At 43.0% G+C, this 16,208-nt stretch overlaps 1 protein-coding gene across 4 annotated transcripts in view; it reads right to left on the bottom strand.

Moving 5' to 3' along the window:
* hivep3a (HIVEP zinc finger 3a) overlaps positions 1-15,826 on the bottom strand; it is a 44,067-nt gene extending 28,241 nt beyond the window's left edge. For 3 of the 4 annotated variants that reach the window (XM_048229383.1, XM_048229389.1, XM_048229384.1), the window contains exon 1: positions 15,536-15,826. The gene's annotated coding sequence lies outside the window, so the exon portion shown is untranslated. Of the gene's footprint in view, positions 1-13,179; positions 13,280-15,535 lie in introns of those variants that run through there. The other variant, XM_048229388.1, reaches the window with a different exon arrangement.
* Between the last annotated feature and the right edge of the window lie 382 nt (positions 15,827-16,208).

Here is a 16,208-nt window from a genome sequence, read left to right as displayed (position 1 = left end):
CTGAAGCGGTGCATCTGATACCAGCCCATCACAGGGCAGCAGTGTGGGGGGTGGATACTTGGGCATAGAGTAACCGAGGACTGGGTATTGATCAAAAGCCCTGATAACTACTCTGAGTGTCTCTACAGTATGTGTGTGTGTGGGTGTGTATGTGTGCGTGTGTGTGTGTATGCGTGTGCATGTGTGTGTGTTTGAGTGTGCATCAGAGTGTGTGTGTGGGTGAGTGTATGTGTGTGTTTGAGTGTGCATCAGTGTGTGTGTGTGTGTGTGTGTGTGTGTGTGTGTGTGTATTCGTGTGTGTGTGTGTGTGTGTTTGAGTGTGCATCAGAGTGTGTGTGTGTGTGTGTGTGAGTGAGTGTATGTGTGTGTTTGAGTGTGCATCAGTGTGTGTGTGTGTGTGTGTGTGTGTGTGTGTGTTTGTGTGTGTGTGTGTGTTCAGCATCAGGCCACCAGTGTGAAAGTGCTGCACTCTTGTATCCATCTCAGGATGAGAAGGGAATGGAGAGGAAGATGGAGAGAACACACTGCAGGTTCCATAGGCTTCAACTGTGTGGGCTGGAGTGGAACAGTTATGCTGAGAAAGAGGAGGACCACTGAGTACACCGAGAGAGAGAGAGAGAGCGAGAGAGAGAGAGAAGGAAAAGTAAGCAAAAAACTGTTGCCATTATGGATGGCAAGTGGATGTTCAAGAGTGTGTGTGTGAGAAAGAGAGAGAGAGAGAGAGGGAAAAAGAGGAAGACGTGTGAGATGTACATGGAATGTGATTTTGCATGTATGTATATGTATCAGTGTGTGTGTGTGTGTGTGTATGTGTGTGTGTGTGTGTGTGTGTGTGTGTGTGTGTGTGTGTGTGCGCGCACCTCAGCTCACTCATTTCTCCTGTAAAAGCCAGGGCGCTGTTGTTGTTAATACACAGGGCCACAGGGCTGGGATATAACTCAGCTATCAGATGGAGAGAGGGAGAGGATCGATGCAAACATGGTCAGGTTGGATGCATTTGGCTGGCAGCTCTTGCTAAGCAGCGCACGCACTCGGCACTCAGCCTCACTCACACCAGAGGCTAACTGTCCCGTTGGCCTTGCTCCGGGCTGCACGAGCCTAGCCATGCCGTGATGGACATTTTGTTCCCAGGCTTGCCATTAATTATCTGAGTTTGTTTTAGCAGCAGTTTAATCACTTTGCTGTTGTTACATCAAATGTATATGCAGTATTATTAGTGGCACTTTAACTGTATTTCTCTGGCTTGAAAACTGTAATTGTTAATAATATTCAGTCATTAAGTATCAATGATTAATATGCCATCATTATTTAGGGATTTTTTTTTTTTCCCCAGTGGCAGTAAGGAATAGGTAGAAAATCAGTCCCTCCAGGATTTCGCGAGGTTTTTTGAGACTGTTGCGACCTAAAATCCCTGGATGGAAGTTGCAGTGTTTTTAGCTGTTTCTTGTGGAGAAATTGTGGTAGGAAGTGAAAATTGTAAAAATAGTTGCGATTTTTTTTTTTTTTTAAATTTAGGGCAATTAAGGTTAGTAAGACCAAAATCACACTGATCTTGATGCTTATCAAAAAAGGAAAATCAAAGGTAAACAGTAAGGATTACAGAAAATCAAAGTAGGCCTACTTTATTTGTGAAAATGCTTTGACTAAGGTAATTCACAAAGTAGTATAACCTTTCGTAGAACTGTCCAAAAAAGACCTCACCTGAAGAAATGGCATCAGGTCATATGTTTCTTTTTAATAATTCATATTCTGTGGCCTGCATAATTACTAATAGCCAAGTAAGTATCTAGTAATGTCATATTGATTTAAACTATTTGACTACACTTTAATGTTTAATGTCATTACATTGGTGGTGTACGTCTAATTGACTGCCTGCCCCTTTAAGGACGTGAGAGTAGCCTAATTACATTTCTGAGTGGATTGGAAGGCTTGCATCTCACTGTGTTCAGCTACGAGTGTAAATCACTTTTTGCATAGTGCATTACGATATGTGGATGCAATGTGGGAATGTCTTCTATGTCATTAGTTAAAATAAATGTAAAAAAAAAAACAACTCGAATGAAATCATTCTTGGATCATAGAAGAGGTAAATGTCTTGCAATTTTTTTCATTTCTATGACCTCTGACCTCTCAAAGACTGAACTGCTGGTCATCCCAGCTAAACCTACCATACACCACGACATCAACATCAAATTTGACTCCCTGTCTGTTTTACCCGACCAGGACTGCAAGAAATCTAGGAGTTGTTCTTGACAACCAACTAAACTTCTCAGATCATGTTGCCTCAGTAAGCCCGGTCATGCCGGTTTCGCGACTCTACAACATACGGAAAATCAGGACTTACTTGACTCAAGATGCTACCCAACTTCTGGTTCAGGCAATAGTCATCTCCGATTCGACTACTGCAATGCCCTCCTGACAGGTCTCCCAGCCTGCGCGAGTGAAACCACTTCAGATGATCCAGAACGCGGGCGGCACGCCTGGTCTACAACCAACCCAAAAGGGCACATGTTACCCCCCGCTGCTCATCCAGCTACACTGGCTACCTATGGCGGCCCGCATCAAATTCAAGTCTCTAACGCTTGCCTACAAAGTAGTCTCGGTTCTGCTCCCACCTACTTGAATGCCCTCTTACAGACTTACACTACCTCCAGACGCTGGGCTCCTCCTCTGACGAACGACGTCAAGCTCTACCACCGATGCGCTCAAGCCAATCAAACTTTTCTCATCTGTTGTTCCTCGTTGGTGGAACACACTTCCAGTTCCTACAAGGGCAGGGACATCCTTTTCCACTTTCAAAAAACTCCTGAAGACCCAGCTCTTTAGAGAACATCTACTCTCATAGCAACACTTACAACAAGTCTTACTGATCCTAGCACTCACCAGCCCGTTTTAAACTGACAAGTAACTGTTAAAACAGCACTCACCGACGCACTTATTCTTACTGTACTCTAATGTTCTTTTAAACTGTCCTAAAATTGTGAGAATTGTTCTAAAACTTACTGTTTACCATGTTGTTAGTCGCTTTGGTTAAAAAGCGTCAGCCAAATGTAATGTAATGTAATGTAATGTATGATTTTGGTAGCACTACTCAAACTAAGCCCACAAGCTAGCAAACATGACATAAGCTAAAAGGTAAACGTTTGCCAATGGGTTACATGGCCTACTCCAAATGTCAGTAAACCAAGTAGGCCTTAATTAACTTACTTAGCCTACTGTAGGTAGGTTAGCAACACCAGGTTGAGAGATGCAAGTAAGCAGATCATTAACGTTAGCCTTCTATTTATTGTCATCAAAACTGCAGAGGAACGAACACGTTAGGGCAGTCTTTGGTGTCATATGCAGAAGGTGCATAAGTAAGTGTGCCATCTGGCTCAATATTCTGCGCGTGGGACTGTTGTGGTAGGTGAAATTTCACGATGAAACTACGATGATTGGTCAAATTTGCTTTTTTCAAAAGTTGCGGTGTTTGGACAAAATTGCGAGTGCCTTGGTAAGTGACGAAAACAATTGTCTTCGTGAACAGCTGTCCATAGGCTACTTTGTAAAAGAGAGAATATGCTCATCCCTTTACATAACGCAAGGGGTAATTAATGTAATTATAGTAGCCTTTTATTTGTGGATTTATTTAATGTAGCCTAGAGTGTTATTTCTTCCCCAAGCTCATAAAATAAATTTGGGTCGCACATCAATTGACAGGGTCGGTCGGAAACCGGAACCCAAGATTTTTTTTTTTATGCCCGAGCTAGGTAGAACAGATTGTTTTTTACCTACCGACAGTACTCGCGACATTGAGAATCAGAGATCTACAGTATATTACATTTTCTCCTTTAAAAGTAGCTTGTAGCTTTGCTCACAACATTTTGCCCATCACTGCCGAATACCAGACTTTGTTTTAGTGCCCACACGGAAAGGACATTTACAGGACCATAAGGATTTTGCTGAATGTGACAAAAAAAGTGTATGGGATGAGAATCACAGACCACACCTTTAACCTCTTAAACAACAACTCTTAAAGCAACACCAAAGAACTTTTCCTCTGTCACACGCACCATTTGTTTATCCAGCACTGGCTTTGCAAATAACAATGTCCACAGACAAGGTGTTGCATGATTTTATGAAAATATGATGTATTGCGATGTACCTGCGGTTCAGAAATTTTAGTTTCTTATGCCTCATTCTATCGAACTACAGATCCGCTACCCGATCCGGCAAACTTACATAGTGCGGTTATAGTCGATAGAAGGCTGCGAAGCGAATGCAGAAACTGCCTTTCACCCTGTTATGAGTTCATGAACCACTGAAACGATTTTGGAAACATTATTTTAAGGTACAAAAAACTCTTTGGCGTTGCTTTAAAATGAATGTGTTGTCCCTATCTGGACACAGAGATGTGTTAAAAAAAACAATGCAAGTTGTGTGGTTTTCAATGCGAGTTGTGTTAATTTCTACACATATTGTGTAACAAATAAAAAAAAGAAACAGCACAATACAATGTGGAACCATATTGTACTGTGTTGGCGCTTGGTGGCAGGTTTTCAGATGCAGATGGGGTGGTGATGGTGGTGAAGAGAGGGGTGATGAGGGGGTGTTGGGGTGGTGGGCACGGACGGACGGGTGGATGGATGGGTGGGTGGTGTTGAGTTCTTGGTTCCGCTCCAACTGTGCGATAACGGAGCGAGGCAAGCGGGTCCAAGCCCATGGTGATGTAATGCTGCTGAGGGAACAGACATACGGGCTCGGGTTTCACCCACTCCAGAGTCCACAGACTGCACACACACAGGCAGCCGGCCAACAGTGCTGCTGCTGCTGCCACCCTGCCCGCCTGCTGCTCAGAAATCTATAGTGTTCAAACAGGGAGAGTGTGTGTGTGTGTGTGTGTGTGTGTGTGTGTGTGGGGGGGGGCAAAGTGGGAGTGAGAGAATCTAATGGAAAGGCCAAAACAGAGAGAGAAGGGAGGGTAACAGAATAAGGGAGCAAGAAAGAGAGACAGAACGAGGGAGAGAGAGGGTGAGAGCCAGATCACAATATGATGTGCTGATTTATACACTGTGACAAATATTTTGACAGGAAGTGTGATGATTTATTTGTTTCGCCTTGGCAGCTAAATGTTGGAAAGGAGAAGTAGCCTTCATTCAAGCACAGTGTGTGTGTGTGTGTGTGTGTGTGTGTGTGTGTGTGTGTTTATGTGTGTTTATAAGTGTATGTCTCCCTCTGGCATTCACCCACCTACCTACTTTCATAATGACCAGAGATGCATCATGGCCAGTATGGTTTACCAAGCTTGCACACACACACACACACACACACACACACAGAGAGAGAGAGAGAGAGAGAGAGAGAGAGAGAGAGAGACCTGACAAAGTCACATGTTTTTTACACTAACTGAGAATGAGCTAGTCATCTGTTCAGTGCTATGACTGCAGTACTGACAACCTGACAGATAGAAAGACAGACAGGACTTAGTGGGTGACTGACTGACTGACTGACAGACTGAAGCCCAGCTTGCAAACATAACGAGCTTGGCAGAAACACACTGTGCTTGGCAGGGAATAATATCACTGAGAACAGACCCAGAGGAGGTGCGGCGAGGCCAGGCTTGGATGTTGTGTAATAATGCCCCGTGTAATATAAATAGTCCAGTGCTCTTGAGTGAGTGGAGAACTAGTGTGTGTGTTTGTGCATGTAGAATTGTACACTCCCAATCTCTTGTTGCATGTTCCTCTGACTCTTTGTGTGTGTGTGTGTGTGTGTTTCTGTAAGGAGACAGTGTATTCATGTATGTGCCTGTATACATGTATGTTTGTACAGTATGTATGTATGTCTGTACAGTATGAATGTATGTATGTGTGTGTGTATGTGTGTTGAACGATGCGCGCATGTTTGCATGTGCATGTGTTGGCCCGTGCCCGTGGAGACGAGGCGTGGAGGTGACTCCTGAATGGCCCGCCTCGGCTGGCCGGCCTTCTGCCCCGGCAGCCGGCCTCCTCCCCAGGAGGAGCGCAGATAGAGGGGGCAGGAGCGCCGAGCGCCTGTACCCCTGCTGGGGCAGCTTGCTGGCTCCATACGCTAACCTGCGGGTCAGAGAGGCAGCCCCACCTCCACCTCCTCCTCCTCCCCGCTCCCACGCAGTGGGGCCCCACGCCAGACAGTAGCAGAGGAGCATGGTCATGCTGGCCATGCCGTGACACACACACACACACGTACACACACACATAAACACACACACACACACACGTACACACACACATAAACACACACACAGACACACACATGCACATTAACATAAACCCGTGCATGCACATGTATGTACACAGACACAGAAATATACACACAGATAAAATTACAGACGCACACATGATACATATTAAAACATGCAAACAGTATTCACACAGACACACAAATACACACACTGATACAAAGGCAGACTGACAAACACACACTCACAGAAAATCCAGGCAGAGATGTGCACAAATACATACATAGACCTAAGGAGAGACATGTCAACAAATCACGCTGAACAACACACAAACACACTTTCATTCATCTTTTTTCCGTCTCTCTCCGCTTTACTCTCTCTCTCTCTCTCTCTCTCTCTCACTCACTCCCTCTTGCCCTCTCACACACACACTCTGTCATACACACAAATACATTCATACTCAAGCACTCCCTGTCCTGTAATTTTTCATTAATGAAAGGGAGAGCGAGCGATTCAATTTCCGCTCATGCCGGTTTAAGCCCATCGCCAGCAGCGAAGGAAATCTGTTCGCTTACGGGGGAGTCTTGACATTTAAGCTGTCACCACGACGACAGAGGAACCCCATCACTGATAACAAACCTCTTTGACCTCTATATTTAAGAGCCACAAAAACAAACAATTGGACTATGGACTAACAACCTGACTATTTTGTTTCCCTCTTATTCAGTAATAAATACTAACTCCTGCATGAGATGATCAGTAAGGACAGCGAGAGGCTACTTGGTCTTAATGAGGCATGGACATCATCATTTCCTCAGCCACACTGATCTAGCATAAGCAGCCATTTCCTGAAGATCTCTATCAGCTCCAGCATACTGAGGAGCCTGGACAAGACACTAATTGGGGATCCTGACTGTACATCCATGTCGGAAACGTCCGGTCGTGTTTTAATGTTCTAGCAATTGTGATGGGATCTGGAAAACAAATGGTGAAATTTCACCAATTTATGATACCATCCTAGTAACATCCTACCCTGGAAATCCAGAGTTCTTGCGAGAGCACAATGGAATTGGAAATGATGCACGTTACTTTTCCCCCTTGAATCCCGGGGAACCAGCTAAACTGATGAAGACAGCGCTGCAACGTTGGAGGACAGCGTTGAAGTCCGAAATCATTCAGAGTAAACATTGGTCTAGTGTTATCCAATTGAGTTTTTTAAATGCATGCTTGTTGCCGCCCCTTGAGTTGGGCCATTACATTGTTCGTGGTCAGACCCTTAAAGGAAAATTCCGGTATTTAGCATTTTGAGTCCCTTTTCTGGTTTGTTTTGGATGAACTAGAGTGATGGACACGATTGACGATTGGTCCTGTCTCGACTTTTCTGACTCGTTTTGAATCGCCTTTAACATATTCAGAGTGCCTGCCAACAGGCATGCTCAAACATGTCCTAAAACAACCCTAAAACAACCACATTCGTTTTCAAAACTGTGCAACTCACCTTGTGGTTAGTGGTGTTCGTTGATTATTAAAATCAAATATATCCGAGCAATGTATGATTTCCAGCCGTCTTATTTGCTATTGTGGAACTATTTTTTCAGACACCTCACAACCACGTATAAACTTCCGCTCAATATTTATAGACGGTATAGCATAGACGGTGGCGCAGTAATATCAACGTGCAATGAGTCTTCCAACAGAAATCAATGGGATTTTACAAAATGGCAAATAAAACACGACAGAAACTGTATTTCGCTACGCTACTTGTTTTGGAACATCAACAAACACCACTAACCACTCGGTGAGTTGCACAGTTTTGAAAACCAATGTTAAGGGTTGTTTTAGGACATGTTTGTATGCCTGTTGGCAGCCACTCTGAGTAGTCAAAGGCGATTCAAAACGAGTCAGAAAAGTCGAGACAGGTCCAATCGTCAAAATTTCGGTGTCCACCACTTAGAGCCGGACAGTAACGGAGTAAATTTACTTGAGTACAGTACTTGAGTACAATTTTGAGGGATCTGTACTCATGGTACACGGTACTCACGGTACTCATGACTTTACTCAAGTACATTTGAGGGGCAAATATTGTACTCTTTACTCCACTACATTTCTACCCATAACCGTGAGTACCCGTTACTTCTCGGAAACCTCGGATCTCGGAAACCCTCAATTTGTTGTTTCCCTCTCAAACGTGATTGGATTGTGCAAGCGCCACTTATTAGGATAGCCTATCAGCAATCACCTTCCAGTGTTTCCCCTACAATGTATTCATCAGCGGCACAGCGCCGCTCCTGGAATTCGAGCGCCACTGCAAAAAAAGTTGCCTAATTAAAAAAAAAAAATAGACGCAAGTGAACTTCAGGAATAGCTGCCGTTCGTTCAGGTTTCATGTCAACAAATAATAGTAGGCTAACGTTGAAGGCGCAGTCAGGGATTCCACAGGAGATCACGCTTGTTTGCGTTTATGTTTAAGTTTATTAGCAGGCGCTAATTTTGTGCAAAAAAAACGAGCCTACATTATGTTAACCAAGGAACCAAATTAAATACGCCAGCGAGATATTTAGTTCCTACCTTCAGTACCCTATTCCCAGGTAAATCCACGCATTGTTTAGTTTTTGTTTGTGATACAGGCAATGCTTTCAAGCCCTGTGTTGCTAACATACCTAGGCTGTGAAACTAAGGTCTAGCTAGCCTATTGGTGGGTTTAATTGAATTTGAGTAATAGGATACATAAAGCATTACATCTGAGATAGTTTGTAATTCCTGTAGAGCTCACCAAAATTATAGATATGATACAAGACACTTATCTGCTATAATCCAAGATAGATTTTCTTGAATTTTTTTGACCATTTATTTTACCAAATGACATGGGAAACATAATTCATTTCATCCACATATTCTTATGCACCATGCACAACAACGCTACTAAGTTAGCTTAAAACCGTGAGAATCAAGCCAAAGTCATGGGCGCCACGGCATTAAAGTGACAGGCACTCAATTCGACTTGCCCAGCACAAATACAGTGTAATGGCATGAAAGAGAAGTCTATATAGTTTATACAGTGCTGTGCAAAAGTTAAGACACCCATGCTGAAATTGACTAAAGGGAGGATAAAAAACATATTTTGCCTTTTGTCTTAATGCCTTAATCAAAAAAAAATAGGACATCAATTATTTTTAATGCATCATGTATCGTAAATAAATACATTATATATAAATGTCTTAACTTATGCACAGCACTGTATATTCTAAATAGTAATAGTTTGTACAGTGGCCTACAGTGTACAGTTGTACAGTGGCTAATACTAATAATGTAAATGAAAAAAGGTGAAAGAAAAAAACATGAATAATCCTGTTCAAGTACTGCAATAATCATGCTTGTGTTGATGGTTATGTCATCAATTTGTAACTCAATCTGTCCATTTACAATACAAATCAATTTGTAACTCAATCTGTCCATTTCTTTCACAAAATCACCATTTAAGGAGTCATTTTTTCAAATGTTTTTTTTTTTTTTTATGGGGGGTCAACAGCACCGCTGCTGGAAAAAATTCTAGGGGAAACACTGCCTTCAGCTTTCCGCCAAAGTCAACTCTATGGTCAGATTTAGATAAGAGATGAAACCATGGACGAAACAATGGATGAAGACGCAGCAGGTCCATCCCGGGAATGTGCCAACCTGTGGCTCCACCTCGCCTGACTATTTCAATTCAAATCAACTTGATTTTACTTTCAATTCCTTTTACATTCTCCAAGATATTAACATTAACATTTTTCATAACTCCATGTAGGACGTTTCTGTAAATGTAAGCACTGTGGCAGTAGTAATGCAATATTTACAAAATGTAGGCTACTCTTGATACTCAAGTACTTTTAAAAACAAGTACTTTAGTACTTTTACTTAAGTAGACATCTGACTGTTGTACTTTTACTTGTACTTGAGTCAAATTTAGCAAAGGGTATCTGTACTTTTACTCAAGTAATGAAGCTGTGTACTCTGTCCGCCTCGGTCCAAAACAAACCAGAAAAGGGACTCAAAGTGCTAAATACCGGAATTTTCCTTTAATCTTTCTAGATTACCAGGGTCTGGATTTTCCAGGCTAGTAACATCCAGGATTTTGCAAGGATGTTGCATCCAGGATGTTGCTAGGGGACGGTATTAGAATCTTCGTGAAATTTCATGAAAATTCACTAGAGAGGGTTGAAATGGAGCAGAAATGAAGGATTTTTCCAGATCCCATCACAAATGTGAACCCAAAACTGAGAGAAAAGGTGGTGTAGATCAGACACCAATGGGTGGTGTCGAGGGTGGAGGACCCTGACAAAATCTACTTGATTACGCGATGTAAGTTCATCTGTTCAAATCTTCAGTATATTTAAACTTTATCAATGATCTCCAAGTTGTAAAGGTGTTAACTGATCATTTACACGACCACGAATTGATATTGATATTTGATCTCAATATCGATATAAATGTTTTCATTGATGAATTTTAGGGCTGTCAAGCGATTCAAAAAAATAATCTAATTAATTACATACTCTGTGATTAATTAATCTAAATGAATCACATGCATCCATTTTTGCTATGAACGTATTTTTACAAATATTTCAATTCAAAATTTGGCAGATTAGTGAATCAATGTAAATAACCCACTACTCATGGCTTGTTCCCCTTGTACACAATGAAAATGCTTTTGTTGTGGAGGCGAAGGATGACAATAGGCAGAAACTCCAAAGAGCTATACTGTAGGCCTATCTACTGATAAGGTAGGCCTAATGTTTCACGATTCTCGCGAGATGGTAAATGCAAATTACTGAAGTTTTCAGTCACTGTTGACGTGTGCAGTACCTTAACACCGAGGTAAAGGAGTCGATTTAGTAAGGAAGTTCGTCAGTTAATTATTCGGTCATATGTAGCCTCAACAATACATTTGCAAAGTTAATGTTGACAAGGCTGGTGGCTAGCGTTATTTATTATCATCAAGGGGTGTGCTTACTCTTAGCCTACCTCCAGGTTGCTTTGCATTAAAGTGATACTTCAGACTTGATGAACTCCTATGGGAGGGAAATTTCTTACTGCAGAAATCACAGAGAACATGCTCTTGTCAACAGTTTTGCTTTCTTGTCTGCCTTCTTCAGTCACTGTAGCTAGAACTGCACTTGGTCAAAGGTCACTACAAAATGTGATTAATAAGCATTCATTTTTTTTAACACATTATTCTGTCTGTAATTAATGAATCTAAATTTTGACAGCCCTAATGATAGTATTGAATGTTGGTGAGAACAGAGAGTTGCCCATAACTCATCAAAACACACCTTGTTTTTCTGGTGTACAGGTGTTCAGTTGCTGGTTCAAGAATTGGTTTGTGTGTGTATGTGCATGTGCATGTGTGTGTGTGTGTGTGTACGTGTGTGCGTGTGCGTGTGTGTGTCTGTGCGTGTGTGTGTGTGTGTGCGTGCATGTGTTTATGTGTATGTTATGTGTTTGTGTGTGCATGTGTATGTATGGATGTATGTGTGTGTGTGTGTGACAGAGCGAGAGAGAGAGAGAACATCCAAACTATGTGGTCAGCACTGCCTTGTCCTCTGGCCAGGGGTGCGAGATGAGAAACAGGAGAGACAGGGGTGACCCCCCACACACACACACACACATCCCAAGGCCGCGCCCCGTCTTTCACCTGACAAAAGGACGTGCTGACTGGCACCTCAGGGATGAGGTACCTGGCAACAACACCCACCCACACACCAAAACACACACACACACACACACACACACACACACCTCCAACCCCCACAACAACCTAGTGAAGCCTGAATATCAATGTTTCCCCTGACTGAGAGAAACTACACCCCCTCCCACACACACACACACACACACACACACATATCCAGCACCATCACCATCCTCCACCCTCCCCCTGCCCGCACAGAGAGACCTTTGACAGCAGAAGGGTGGGTTTGGTGGTGTGTTGAGGTGAGGTGGGGGTGGTGGGAAGGATTGTGTGTGTGTGTGTGTGTATGTGTTGGTGGTGGTGGAGGGGGTGACGATCTTTACATAATGCGACGGTAAACCACAAACTGTCAGCACTCTTTTTCTGGCAGCTCCTTTTAAAATTCAGAGCTAAAGCAGACACTGGTGCTGGTTGTGAAGGAATGAGAGTGTTTTTATTTATTTATTTTTGCGAGATTTTTATTTATTTATTAATTTACATTGAGATGTCTCCCTCTGTCTGTAAGGATGCCATACATGTGGATCTCATAGATTGCCTGCAATCCATGCTCTCATCCTGCTTTATGTAAACATTGCAATAATTTAAACGTATCAATACCAGTTCAATAAACAAGTGACAAACATGTCCCTTTTCTCTGCCTTTCTTTCTGTCTGTCTGTCTGTTTCTCTCTCTCTCTTTTTTAAGGTGTCCTTTCATGTCTTGCTATCAGGGGATTCACAGAGGTCTCCAGATCAAATGACATATGCTGAGAAATCAGCTCCTATCAGTGGTGTGTGACCAAGGCATAGAGGTTACACACCCACCCCACATGCTGCAGGACAGCGTGAGAACAGCTCACAGGACATCTCTGAAGGAGGCTTTATGCTCAGGAGCCTGCTTAAAGGGGTAGTGCACAATTCTGACCCAACACACTTTTTGTGTCAGTTTCAGCAAGTAGCTCGTCACAGTCCTCTGGCTGTCCATTTGGTGGGTATGTTTTAAAATACAACCTCTAGTGCCCAGGATAGGCAATAATATATTTAGTATGATCCACACATTGTGTCAGGAGCACAGAAGAGAGGGTGCGATTTGATTAGCTATTGAGCTAAAATACCCACAAATGTTGGACAAAATCACAAACTGTGGCCTACTTAAGTTAGAGGTTTGGGTCTTCCATTACAATATGTTTGAACTTGCAGCTGAAAATTAAACCAGAAGGCTCTCTTGTAAGGTTTAAGTTAACTGCAACTCAAAATACAGGAAATGTACTGACTACTTAACTTGGCTGCATGTTCACCATGGCGCCTCTCATCTACTCCAGTGTCCATCACAGGAACACGAAGACAAGGTGGAGAAACTCCTCCATCTCATCTACTCTAGTGTGCATCACAGGAACATGAAGACAAGGTAGAGAAACTCCTCAATCTCATCTCTAGTGTGCATCACAGGAACATGAAGACAAGGTAGAGAAACTTTTGAGAAACTCCATTGTCTCCAAAATGAAATGGCAATAATGAAAAGCATGAGAGACTACTTTATAATAAATATATAACACACAGACACATACATACACACACACACACACACACACACAAGCTCCAAAGCACACGTGTACACACACACAAACACACACACACACACACGCACAGAATAAGGCCACTGGCTCGGCTCCGCCACAGGGGAAAATCCCTGCGAAGGCCCAGTCTGTCAGAAAAATGTAAAAAATTCCATTCCTCCGCAGTTATGGAGAAAGCCAGGGTGCCCTCTCTGCGAGCATGATTGGCAGACAATGAGCGGCAGAAGGATTGAGGCCTGACCCTACTGGGCGCTTCAGATTCCTGGCCTGCAGGTCAGATAACACTCTGACTTGCTGGGCTCACTTCAAAACGAGTGCCTCCACAGGATTTTACAAATAATTTGTGATATTTGACCTCACCCAACAAACAATAATAAAAGGCTTAGTCAAGCTTATATGGATCTTAACTAATAGGCTAAATGGGCACAGATCAATGAAAGGCAAAAGATTGTTTATTAATAATATTACTATTTGTGCCATGTGATGCCAGTCGAGTAAAGTCACGGTAGGTTTAGGTAGGTAAAACGCCACTTCATCAGTCTGTCCTGAAACGCCCTCCTCTGCTCCACAATCCGGACGTCTCGTTTATCACGTTGGGTGATCTAGCCTAGCACTACCAAGTTGCGTGCTACTGGAAATCGAAGCCCTCTCCCCAACCTGATGATGGACACTGTCATTTACCTTGACACCGTCTCATTCAGCCGCCCAGCCCTGTATGTGGACACGGGTGTGTGTGAGTCAGTGGCACATCCAGAGACCACCAGGGAAGGGCTGTGGAGATTGCATGGGCCGCAGAAATATACCTCACCGGGACACAACGGAAGAAGGGCGCAGCGCGAGCGAATACGGGATGACCCGTTTCTGCGGTAGCCTGTGCCTCGGTGCTCTCCGAACAACAAAGATGTTTTACGCTTAGACGGCAGCCTGTATTTCCCCCCATTTACAACTATGTTGTCATTTCCAGCCGACTGTAGGCTAGGTTCCCGCTATATGACAATGACCGATGCTGTGGAAAACATGCCAGAAATATAACGTATTCTAAATGCACTGAGTGATTATGAGAAAAAAAATTCTCGATCAGCCTGTTCCGCAATGACCCCGATTTAACCCAAAGCCGCATATTGAGTGAAGCGATTGTGATTATGTAATGTTATTGACGATTTCATTTCGTAGCAGCAAACAATGCTGCGAACCGACCATTCCTTCCCGACCCATTCATGCACCCACAGGGAAATTCAGAAGCCCCTGCCGCAATAAATTGAAATATAAGCCTCAGAAAAAGCATTGTCTCTCTTATTTAGTAATTAAACGAAAAATAATATCATTCTTGTGACCTCCATTTTAAATTACAGCATACTAAGCAAGCGGGTTTGCCAATGTGGAATTATTTCAATTTATTATGATGTAGGCTAAGGTATGCCGTTCAGATAATGGCTTTCGTAAGGCTACTGAATAAAAATGCACTGTCCTTAAAATAAAACAAGACTGCCTATCATGTTAGATAACGCAGAACATTCTACGAAAACAGTTATGTAGAACAATGGAAGTGTCCTTTCATCTGAAACCTCAGCGAGCAACAGTGAAGACTACTATTAACCAGAAAGGACCTCGTAGACACATGACTCGCTAAACGTGGGTTCAGAACTGCAATCATAGAGAATGAGTCTTGAGCTTCCATCCGGTGATTCAATGTTATGTATCTTGGAATTACTTTAGAACGCACCTGGCCACTGATGTTATAGTCCAGATTACGGCTGATTCAACATGAACGGAACCACGCTTGGCATTCGCATTCTGTAGACAATTAGCGATGCTGATTCATAACAGTAGTGGTGATGCAAGAACACCAAATCAAACACATAATGACTTCCTCAATAGGGTACACATTTAGCATGGTCCAGAATTCGTATTACATCGGACATCAACATCCCGTTACCTGCAGAGAGCTCCCGAACTTCACTTCTCTGCAGTACGTTCACCAGCCTACGGACAGGAGGGTATGTGCAGCTAAGTTATGGTAATGCACACATTTAATAATAGAGGAATTTGCTACCTGGCAGAGTGGAATCATCTTCGCTATCTATTCTTCGTTAGCAGGGAGACGCGCCAGGAGCGACGGGGGCAGGCATAACTCCCGAAACGGCCCGTCTGTGGTAGTCAGACCGTCGGCTACCCAGCTGGTCCGTGGGACAATGAAACTGCAAACCTTTCCGTCCGAACGTCTGTTTCTCCCCGAGCTGGCCCGCGCGACCAACACGCCGCTTCAATTCACGCAGCTACAGCGCGAGCCACCACACTAGACCGCACGAGACCCTCGGCGGACCCACGCCCCCTTGCATGCGCTGACAGTGCAGTCAGTGCTCGTGGCATACATTTCTTAATAATTTTCGGGGGTGTCTACCCCGAGACCCCGTCTTTCAATTTCATTAATTAAAAAATATATTTAAAAAAATCAAATAAAAAATACAGATGGCTACCTGTAGTTGATTTGATCATCAGGTTGTCTAAATATAGCCCAATGATAAAATGATGTCATTGTTTAAGTCAGTTGTTTGGCCTTCATTCAGAGCCATTGTTACACATCAGCTAGACATGCTCTGTGGTACCTCTGTTAGACTTCATAGGGCCTACTCATTTTGGATGCTGAAAATTATTTCAGTATAAAAATGAATTAATTGCTCATCCATATGTTACAATATGTCAAAATAACTGACTCTTTTACCTTT

This window comes from Alosa alosa, chromosome 20, assembly GCF_017589495.1.
Source record: "Alosa alosa isolate M-15738 ecotype Scorff River chromosome 20, AALO_Geno_1.1, whole genome shotgun sequence".
NCBI lineage: Eukaryota > Metazoa > Chordata > Actinopteri > Clupeiformes > Clupeidae > Alosa > Alosa alosa.
Note: the sequence above shows the minus strand (reverse complement) of the source record. Positions and strands in the feature narration are given on the sequence as shown.